We start from the raw sequence: 10,505 nt of genomic DNA on the forward strand, positions 1-10,505 counted from the left end.
ACACACACACACACACACACACACACATACGCGGTAATGGGTTGTCAGCTATATTATTTGATCGAATATTTACCTAAATATTGATAACGCTCGGTGCGTCGATGATAACTCTTTCTGCAAAGATTTGCACACGACAGCAAATTATAAAAGCACCGATGACGATGCATCGCAGCGTATATTGACGTTGCAAGAACGACGGACCAGTCGCCAACGTTGTTGTCTGTGTGCGTGCGTGTGCATTCGTTCCCTCGTGTCTCTCCCTCTCGCTACACTCCGTGTGCAGATATACCACTCTAAACAGCGACTTGAGCAATCATGGGCTGCAGAGGGCGACTCCGACTTTTCGTCTCGTGTGCAGTATTACTCGCTGCTTGCTCGCGGTTCTCTCTATCGGAGGCATTTCTTTCGGCCACGCGTGGCAGCATTGATATTGCTCGCAGACCGTGGGGTTACGACGTAGGGCCCGTGCCAGCGGAGAATGAGTGGTTTCTGGAGAGCGTTGCCGATGGGTTGAATGCGGAACATGGAGCGAAAGCTCCGCCAGCGTTGGTGAGGTGTTCAGAGGCATCGTGTAATCTCAGCATGCAGGTAAGAGATGGTTGAGTGGGAGAAGGGGAGAGGGGGAGAGGGGAGAGGGGATAGAAGGAGGAGAAGAGGGAGAGGTCAGAAAGGGTGAGGAAGGGCGTGAGGAGACAGAGAGAGGGTGAGGAGAGGTAGGAGACGGTGGGGGAAAGGGAGAGGGTGAGAGGGAGAGAGAGTAAGGTAGGTGAGAGCGAGGAAGAGGAGAGAGAGAGAGCGTTCTCTCTTTGTAATTTCGACATGAATAGGCCTCAACGATGTGGCAAATCAATAGTAAATTGTTTGCAAATAGTAACGTCCACCATATAAACGTTTACTCTTTAAATGATGCTCAAAATTTCGATCATAGAGTAATTTGGACCTAGAAACTTCAAGAAGGTACCTATAATGCATAGCACATAATTATTCTTTGAGCTACTAACTAAAATAATGTACGTAAACATTATTTTTTGAAGTTTTTGCTCAAGAGTACTACGTGTGTGTGTGCTTTAAATAGGAGCTCAACGTTTTTATGAATTGTTAAATAGAGAGTTTCTAATGCATACAGACATTTTAACAGACAAATAGTTTCATAATGTGTGTTTTATAGCGTTATATAGTGTTATACAGTGTTATATAGCGTTATATAGTGTTATATGGTGTTATACAGTGTTATATAGCGTTATATAGTTTTATATAGTGTTCGGTACCAGTCTATATTATACCTAGCCAACTAAGCCTCGATTATCGTGTGAACCCTCCAGGTTATCTTAGCACGGTATTTCAGCCGAATTCAGCACCAGATAAGTACGGAACCAGTGAGGCCGTGTATATCGTGTGAACGCAGCTATAGTGTTGTATAGTGTTATATAGTGTTGTATAGTATTGTATACTGTTATATAGTATCGTATAGTGTTATATAGTATTATATAGTGCTATGCAGTGTTATATAGTATGGTATAGTTTTAGTATTATATAGTACCAGTATTATATAGTGTTATATAGCGTTATACAGTGTTATACCGTGTTATAACGCGTTATAAAGTGTTATATAGTGTTATATAGTGTTATACAGTGTTATATAGTGTTATATAGTATTATATAGTGCTATGCAGTGTTATATAGTGTTATATAGTATTATATAGTGTTATATAGTGTTATATAGTGTTAGATAGTGTTATATAGTGTTATATAGTGTTATATAGTGTTATATAGTATTATATAGTGCTATGCAGTGCTATATAGTTTGGTATAGTGTTATATAGTATTATATAGCGCTATGCCGTGCTATATAGTATTGTATATAGTTTTATATAGTGTTATATAGTGTTATATAGTATTAGTATTATATAGTGTTATATAGTATTAGTATTACATAGTGTTATATAGTATTAATATTATATAGTGTTATATAGTATTAGTATTATATAGTGTTATATAGTATTGTTGTCGTCCGTGCACGACATATAAGATACCAGAGAAAGCCTATATATAACAAGACTACAATTCTTTATTTACCAAATCCACGCAGTCCATTTCCAACTTCAACTCCTGCGTATCCCCTATCATCAGCCTCCCGAGGCTCTCCTGGAACTGCCAAACTGATACGCCAAACATCTCTCCTCCTTCCTTTGTTTTCGTAAAAAAATTGAAATAAAACTATTTTCTGGCACATTGACTTTGGCACTAACACAATAAACGTTTGTTGCACATGTACAGAAAGACATTCAACACAACTGAAACAGTCTATAAGTGATCACTCTTGTAAATGTTTTACAGTCCATATAGTGTCAATTTGAAACCACTATGTTTCTCTTCCCCACAAGACAGTTCACATTCCAGGCAAACCGACCACAAATCTCTGTATTTAGCTGGTAGCTTAATATTGCGCGTTATTGTAGTACCCCAGTTGCGCGACATGATGGGTATTTCTGGCCGAACCAAGTTCGTTGGGCTTTGGAGTTGGTTTGTCTCCTCATCACAGGTACTTGGTGCGTTTGCACTTGCTATCATATCTGGGGGGCTAGTCTGCACCCTGGATGGAATGTCCACCAATCCAGCAGTAGTGGCGGCCCTTCTAGCAATTTGTTCTCCCTCTGATGGAAAAATCGCAAGGGTGTTTGATGGCGCAATCGTTGTCATCGAGCTGGCACTCGTATATGGTGGCGGTGCGGCTGGTCTAATATGTATTCTGTTCCTCCTTATCGTACTGCCATGCGTATCCACCGTGTACGATATGTGACTGTCTTTCTGTACAACCTTGCCGTATTGCCATGGTTTACCTCTGCACTGTGGCGGTGGTTTCGCATATACGTATGAGCCGACCTCTACTCCATCATGGACCTGAGTAGCAGACTTGTCATAGTGTTTTTTACTGCATCATCGTTTGGCTCTAATCTCTTGTAGAACAGTGTCAATATCAATAATATATTGTCCTTGGACTGAGCAGTGCGTCTGACGTGGGTAGTAGCGTGCGAGTGCGCCTGTAGAGCATGCGCTGAGTCGGTGAGTATGTGTGTCCCTTTCGTGGTGTGTTCCTGTAATTTACTAAGGCACAGTCGATACTTTCACATTTCCTTAGCATTGATTTGCACATTTTTACAACAGATTCTGCTCTTCCGTTTCCCTTTGCGTAGTACGGAGATGACGTTGTATGTTTGAATCTATATTTCGTTGCAAAATCTCTGTACTCCTTGCTGACAAACTGTGGCCCATTATCGGTGTGGCAGATTTTGGGAATCCCAAATCTTGCAAAGTGGGACTTTGTCTTGGCAATCACCGTTGTCGAGAGCGTGTCTGGTAGTAAATATACCTCGATCCAGTCGGAGAAATGACAGACAGTCACTAGGTAGTTTTGATGATTGTATGTGAACAAGTCTTGGCTAAGCATCTGCCACGGCAGTGTGGGTATTGGCAAAGATTTCATAGGTTCTTTGGGGCCCGTCTGACTATACTGTGCGCAAATGCCACAGGAGTCGCACATGTCTTAAATGGATTTCCTCATTCCCGGTCAAAATAGAACCTCTCGCGTCATGCGTGTGTTGGACTCAGCTCCAAAATGGTTTATGTGAATTTTCTCAAGAATCTCTGCTTGCATTGACTGAGGCACCAAAACAAGGGGCTCTTTGTAAATTGTGCCGTTGTGAATAGTGAGTTCGTCCTTGTAGCTCCAGTGTAGTCGCAGCGTTCTTGTGAGATTAGAGCTTTTTTTGGCCACCCCCGAGTAATGACATCGTACAGATCTGATAGGGCAGGATCTTTGCCAGTTTCTACACGTAGTTGTGACTCGGTGTCTTCTCGAAGACGGGGATTTAGTTCTTCCAGTCCCTTTTCCATCTCTAGACGGAAAATTTTAAATCCTGTTACCTTGGCACATACTGGTGTAGGTAGAGCAGCACGCGACAGAGTGTCGGCCAAATAGAGCAATGTGCCCTTTTTATAGCGTGCATTGAATATGTACCTTTACAGGCGCATGATTATTTTCTGGAGTCTGGCTGGTGCCTTGTTAAGGGGTTTCTTCAATATAGTCTCTAGTGGCTGGTGGTCTGTGTGGACCTCAATGTCTGATTTGCCATACAGCCACTGGTCAAACTTATGAAACCCGTTGCATATCGCCAAACATTCTTTTTCTATTTGTGAGTATCGCTGCTCTGTTGAGCTCATGCTGCACGATGTGAACGCTACCGGTCGAAGTTTGCCGTCATCGTCAGGTTGGAGTAGTGCTCCACCCAGTCCTTCATCACTAGCGTTGACTTGAAGAACTACCGGTTTTCCTAGATCATAGGCCAGCACAGGGACACAGGTGATAAGCTTCTTTGCCGCATTGAATGCTTGTTCTTGTGTCGATGACCACGTGAATGCAACGCCATTTTGAGTGAGCATTCGGAGAGGATGGATTGTAGCACTCAGGTTCTTACAGTATGGAGCTAGATAGTTGATCATCCCGATGAATCTCAGTAGTCGGCTTTGTTACGAGGAGCTGGCATTTGCGTGATCGCGAGAATTTTGTCTGGGTCGGTTTTCATGCCTTGGTCGGTAATTACATTGCCCATGAACTTTACCTTACGCAGTTTGAACCGCAATTTTCCTGCGTTTAGCTTAATGTTCTTTTTTAAGCACCGTTCCATAAGCGCGATTTAGCAACGGTCATGGTATTTTTTGGCTTCTTCATAAGTGTAGCCTTTCCCAGAAATGAGGATGTCATCCGCTACCCCAATGGTTCCTTCTAGCCCCTCAAGGGCGGTCTGTAGCCTCACTTGGAACTCCTCAGGCGTGCTGTTTATCCCGAATGGTAGACGAAGCCATCTGTACCGGCCGTACGATGTGTGCATGGTTGTCATCCGGGACGATTTCTCATCGAGTGGTATATGCAGAAACCAATCTCGAACGTCAGCAATGGAGAAACATTTGGCATTGTGGAGCTTGTGGAGCTGCTCGTTGAGTGTCGGCATTTGATGGATTGGTCTCCTAATGGCCTTGTTTACAGTTTGACTAGGGTCAATGCATATCCGAAACTTTTCCAGTGTTTTTCTGATCAGTTTATTTTAGCACCTAGGTAGGTTTATCAACTTTTGCCAGAATTCCGGCTTGAACGTAGCGATCAATAGCCGTTTTTTCTTTCTCTCTTTTTGCCACTGGGATTCTGTGGACTGGCATTTGAACGGGTGTTACCTTGTCATTGACCTTGAAAGACACAGGCGGTCTCAAGCAGCCTAGACCGCTAAAGTTTTTCTGATATTGTTGTAGTATCTGCTCCTTATGTAGCTGCCCTGGCGGGGGTAGAACTCTATTCGCTAGTATCTTGATTTGGGCTGATGGTGCTGGCGCAGGCATGCACTGTAGAGTAGAGTTGTTGTTGCTCTGCTCTACATGGTTGCATAGGAGAGCTGATGGAGCCAACTGTAATTCTGACTCGCATGCAATGTCTTCCTGTTGCCTTGGAGGTTGAAGTTTGTACCCTGGTAAATCATTGTGCTGTCTATTGGAGACGGCTGTTACTGTGTTCGACAGGGAAAATTCTTTATCAGTTTGTATTGTGATCAGGCCAGAAATTTAGCTGTCCTTCCCAGATAGTAGTGCTGGCTTGTCTCCCATTACCTCATCGGGTAAAACTTGAAACACAAGTGTTTCGTATTTGTCTTGTTTTTCACATAGCAGTTCTGCCTGTCCCACGGGCCGTATCGGCTTTGCATTTCCATATGGATACAACAAATATGGCGAGTGCAATATGTCGGATCTTGGCTGTAGTGTTGCTAGAGTTTTGTCCGATATTGTGTTACATGTCGCTGCCGTGTCTATTTAAAAGTTGACTGGAGTGAAGTTTGACCCTTTGCTGGACATCTGGAGGTTTACGAAATACCGTTTCATAGCTGGCTGTACAGTGACGTTGTGCACTTGTGCCTCGAGTGCATACGCCTGTTCCTGGTACTCATCGCTATACTGCTCGGACGTGTCCGTGTACTGTTCCTTTGCACCATAAAGTTGATGCACATCTTGTTTGGTGAATGCAATTTGGTCGCGGTCTCTATTGAACCTGTTGTTGCCTCGACCTAGACCACGGGTATCCCCACCCCAGCGACCTCTAAATTTGTTACCACGGCCCCGACCTTGACTTCTGCTGGGTTGTCTCTCCTGCGACATCTGTGCGAATTCCATGCATACCTTAGCGAAGTGATCATTTACTCCACACTTAGTGCAAGTTTGGCCGTTTGCCGGGCATATTTTCCACGCGTGAGGACCACGGGTATCACCACACCAGTGGCAGGTGCCCCGTTCGCGTTTTAATCGCATTTGTCGGTGACTGGTCCAATTCACTTGTTCCTCAATATGTTTAGAGGCGTCGCCGATTAGCTTGTTGGCCTTTTGTGCAGACTCAAGGGTCTTGGCCTCTGATACTACATCTAGCATAGATTTGGGAGTATTGTCCGGTTTCAGGTAATATTTCAACAGTTCTGATCGCATTGACTCCTGGTTGAGACCAAAGACAAATTTGTCGCATGGGTCCCAATAAAACCAATGTCATTTACATCAATATAAATATAATATTATATCAATATATAACCCTAACCTATTATATTGATATAATATTATATTTATATTAATGTAAATGACATTGGTTTTATTGGGACCCATGTTCTCTATCCTTGAACCACTGAGTGCTTCGTACTCGCATAATGAGCCTCCTTGCCTTACCTTTACTTTCCAGTCCTGTACAATTTCGTGGGCGCCCTGAGTTCCAAAATTTGAATCTGTCAGCCATAAGACAAAAACCAGTTGAGCCCGCATAGTGGCTACGTAAATGCTCCATCCATTATCCATGGCTTCTGTTTGTCGTCAACTAGTATCTGTGGCTCGATTGTGTAGCGTATTACTTGTAGTGCTTCGTCCGGCATGGCAGACCTTATATAGTGCCGAGATTTCAAGTTGACGATTCTTGTAATGAGCCGCTGCACTTTAGTAAATTACGTTTGCCATTTTCAAACAATCAGACCAATCACAGCTATTCTATCAGACCTCCTGCAGCGCCACAGATACAAACGAGAACCAGGGGCTATTATTGATCTGATTATTTGTAAATGGCCGACGTAATTTACTAAAGTTAATGAAGCGGGGTTTATGAAAAACAATCTTTTAAGAAGTAAATAACGATTGAAGTGAATGTATACACATATCAGTAGCAAGGTAAAGCCATGTAGAAGGGAACGGTAGGTTTTTTTTCGCGCCAATAGCGGCGTACGGGCCGCATTCGCAGCGCATGCATTTTGCATGCGATCTCACGAAATTTCAATGAACCCCGTTCTGTCCCAATATAACCCTCACCAAAATAAAGGTTATATGGGACAGAATTAATCGGTCTAGCCTTGACGATGCTCATGAAATGTTCGTACCCATCTGACACCATGTTGTCGTCCGTGCACGACATATAAGACACCAGAGAAAGCCTATATATAACAAGACTACAATTCTTTATTCACCAAATCCACGCCGTCCATTTACAACTTCCACTCCTGCGTATCCCCTATCCTCAGCCTCCCGAGGCTCTCCGGGAACTGCCGAACTGATACGCCCAACAGTATTAGTATTGTATAGTGTTATATAGTATTGTATAGTTTTATATAGTGTTATATAGTGTTATATAGTATAAGTATTATAAAGTGTTATATAGTATTAGTATGATATAGTGTTATATAGCGTTATACAGTGTTATACCGTGTTATAACGCGTTATAAAGTGTTATATAGTGCTATACAGTGTTATACACTGTTATATAGTGTTATATAGTATTATATAGTGCTATGCATTGTTATATAGTATGGTATAGTTTCATATAGTGTTATATAGTGTTATGTAGTATTATATAGTGCTATGCAGTGTTATATAGTATGGTATAGTTTCATATAGTGTTATATAGTAACGGACAGACGGACGGACGGACGGACGGACGATCAAGCGATTCTACAAGCTGCATCTGACTATGTCAGATGAGCTAATAAAAATAAGCACATGCGTTATTGTTAATATCATTAATTTTGAACCTCAGACTGCGGACTCCCTCATTTTGCTGCGCGGACTTGCTCATTTTTAGGGCCCCGTGTTCAAAAGTTAATTTCTACCCCTGCATCATTGTAAGCAACACCAGGAAACACCTTGACGAACACAGTATACCGACTTGTGAAACACAGCTCATCACCATGTGTCATGAACTCGCTTCTGCCCTTAACAAAGGTGAACAAATTGATATGACCATCCTAGATTTCTCAAAAGCATTTGACCGTGTTTCTCACCAACGACTTCTCAACAAAATCGTACATTTTGGAATAACAGGACAAACTCACAAATGAATACAGTCATCGTTGAGGGTGAATCATCAGAGAAAGTCCCAGTTGTCAGTGGAGTCCCACAAGGAACAGTACTTGCACCGTTGCTATTCCTCTTGTTCATCAATGATTTGCCTGACAGTGACAACCTAACATCACAGGTATGATTATTTGCTGATGATTGTATGGTATATAGAAAAATCAAGACAACATCAGATAGCGATATACTACAACAGGACCTGTACCAGCTTGCAGAATGGGAGAAAACTTGGGGTATGGACTTCCACCCACAAAAGTGCAGCGTATTATCCCATCAAATATCACTGACAAGCAATATAGCAATAAAAGGATGAATAATAGCTGATAGCAATTATCAGTACCACACTAAAAGGACAAGTGCTTGAAATATCTAGGAGTACAAAATACCTAGGGGTAGATATTGAATCCAGCCTGTCATAGAAAAACCACATCGACAGAATCACTAAAAAGGCCAACAGTATGCTGGGATTCCTCAAGAGAAACCTTAGAACAGCAAACAAGGAAACAAAGACAAACGCATATATAGCCCTTGTCCGTTCAAACTTAGATTATTGTGCCACAGTATGAAGACCACACCAAAAAGAACAGATCAGAAAAGTAGAAATGGTTCAAAGGCGTGCTGCACGTCACACCATCAACCGCTACAGAAACACCAGTAGTGTCAGCAGCATGTTAGACCACCTGAGCTGGGAACCATTAGAAAACAGGAGAACAAAACTACAGCTGACCATGTTATTTAAAATCATTAACAATCTGGCGGATATTCCAAGCAATTAATATTTGACACCTATGACAGTCCGCACTAGATCAGCATACTCCAAGAAACTCAAGCAATTCTCAACCAGAGCAGACAGCTTCAAGTTTAGTTTCTTCCCCAGGACAGTACCAGTTTGGAACTCTTTACCAGCACCAGTTGCTGAGACTCTCTCCTTAGTATCTTTTAAGGGGGGAGCTGTCACGTCATTTATTCTAAAGTATTTTGGTCCCCATTTGCCCAGTAAGTCAAATGAAGGCCTTGAGCTATGCCGGCGTGGAAACATTTTCCTGGTACCAACACGGTAGCCGAATTGGTCTTGGCTAGATGACCAAAAAGCAAATGGGTCAACTCCTTTACTTACATGCGTCTAAACAGAGAAATTGCTCCGACCTGTGATTGGAGAATAAAAATAGAATTTGTGACGTTTCGTTTCACCGGTCATAGCTGCGCGTGCCGTGTCGGTCATAGCCTACGAGCGATACCGCACGTGCACATTTGCTAATTAATTAGACTAATCGTGCTTCAATAGGCTCAAAATTCACAAAGATTAAGGCTAAGACATGTGTCTATAATAGTTAGAATTTATAGAAATGTAACTCAAATCGTTCGCACCATATGATAGTTAGCATAATAATAGCGTATGCGGCGGGGTATGCAAAATGGAAACAAAACGTCACGAATTCTATTTTTATCCTCCAATCACAGGTCAGAGCAATTCCTCTGTTTAGATGCATGTCTTTACTTTATCCTTTAGTCTTTTTACCTTATTTTATTTACTTATATTCTTGGTCATGTAATTTTTATTTGTAAATTTCCTTTTTCTTGCGCCCACCAGAAACCGTTGAGTAGGGGGGCCTAATTGTCAAGAGTGACAAATCGACGTAACCAAACCGGCCATATTGATGTAGATATTACATTCATTTTATTAAAGGAGATTACACACGCCGTTTTTGGGTAGAAACCCCTGTTCATTCCTTTGAGATAATATTAATAATACTTAATACTTATTACCGTACTTAATAATAGTCATATATGATATTGTGATATATTATTTATAATAATTAAGGCCCAAGGATAGAGAACATGGGTCCCAGTAAAACCAATGACCTAACCCTAACCCTAACCCTAATTCTAACCCTAACCATAAAGGCTAAACCTAACCCTAACCCTAACAATAACCCTAACCATAACCCTAACCTATTATATTGATATAATATTATATTTATATTGATGTAAATGACATTGGTTTTATTGGGACCCATGCGACAAATTTGTCTTTGGTCTCAACCAGGAGTCAATGCGATCAGAACTGTTGAAATATTACCTGAAACCGG

General features: G+C 41.9%; 1 protein-coding gene across 1 annotated transcript in view; it reads right to left on the bottom strand.

Annotated features, from left to right (window-relative positions):
- The window catches only part of LOC106811015 (TATA-box-binding protein 2-like), a 23,263-nt gene that overhangs the window by 12,023 nt on the left and 735 nt on the right, over positions 1–10,505 (bottom strand). The gene's annotated exons all lie outside the window — the stretch shown is intronic.

This window comes from Priapulus caudatus, unplaced genomic scaffold (genome assembly GCF_000485595.1).
Source record: "Priapulus caudatus unplaced genomic scaffold, Priapulus_caudatus-5.0.1 Scaffold495, whole genome shotgun sequence".
In the NCBI taxonomy this organism is placed as follows: domain Eukaryota; kingdom Metazoa; phylum Priapulida; class Priapulimorpha; order Priapulimorphida; family Priapulidae; genus Priapulus; species Priapulus caudatus.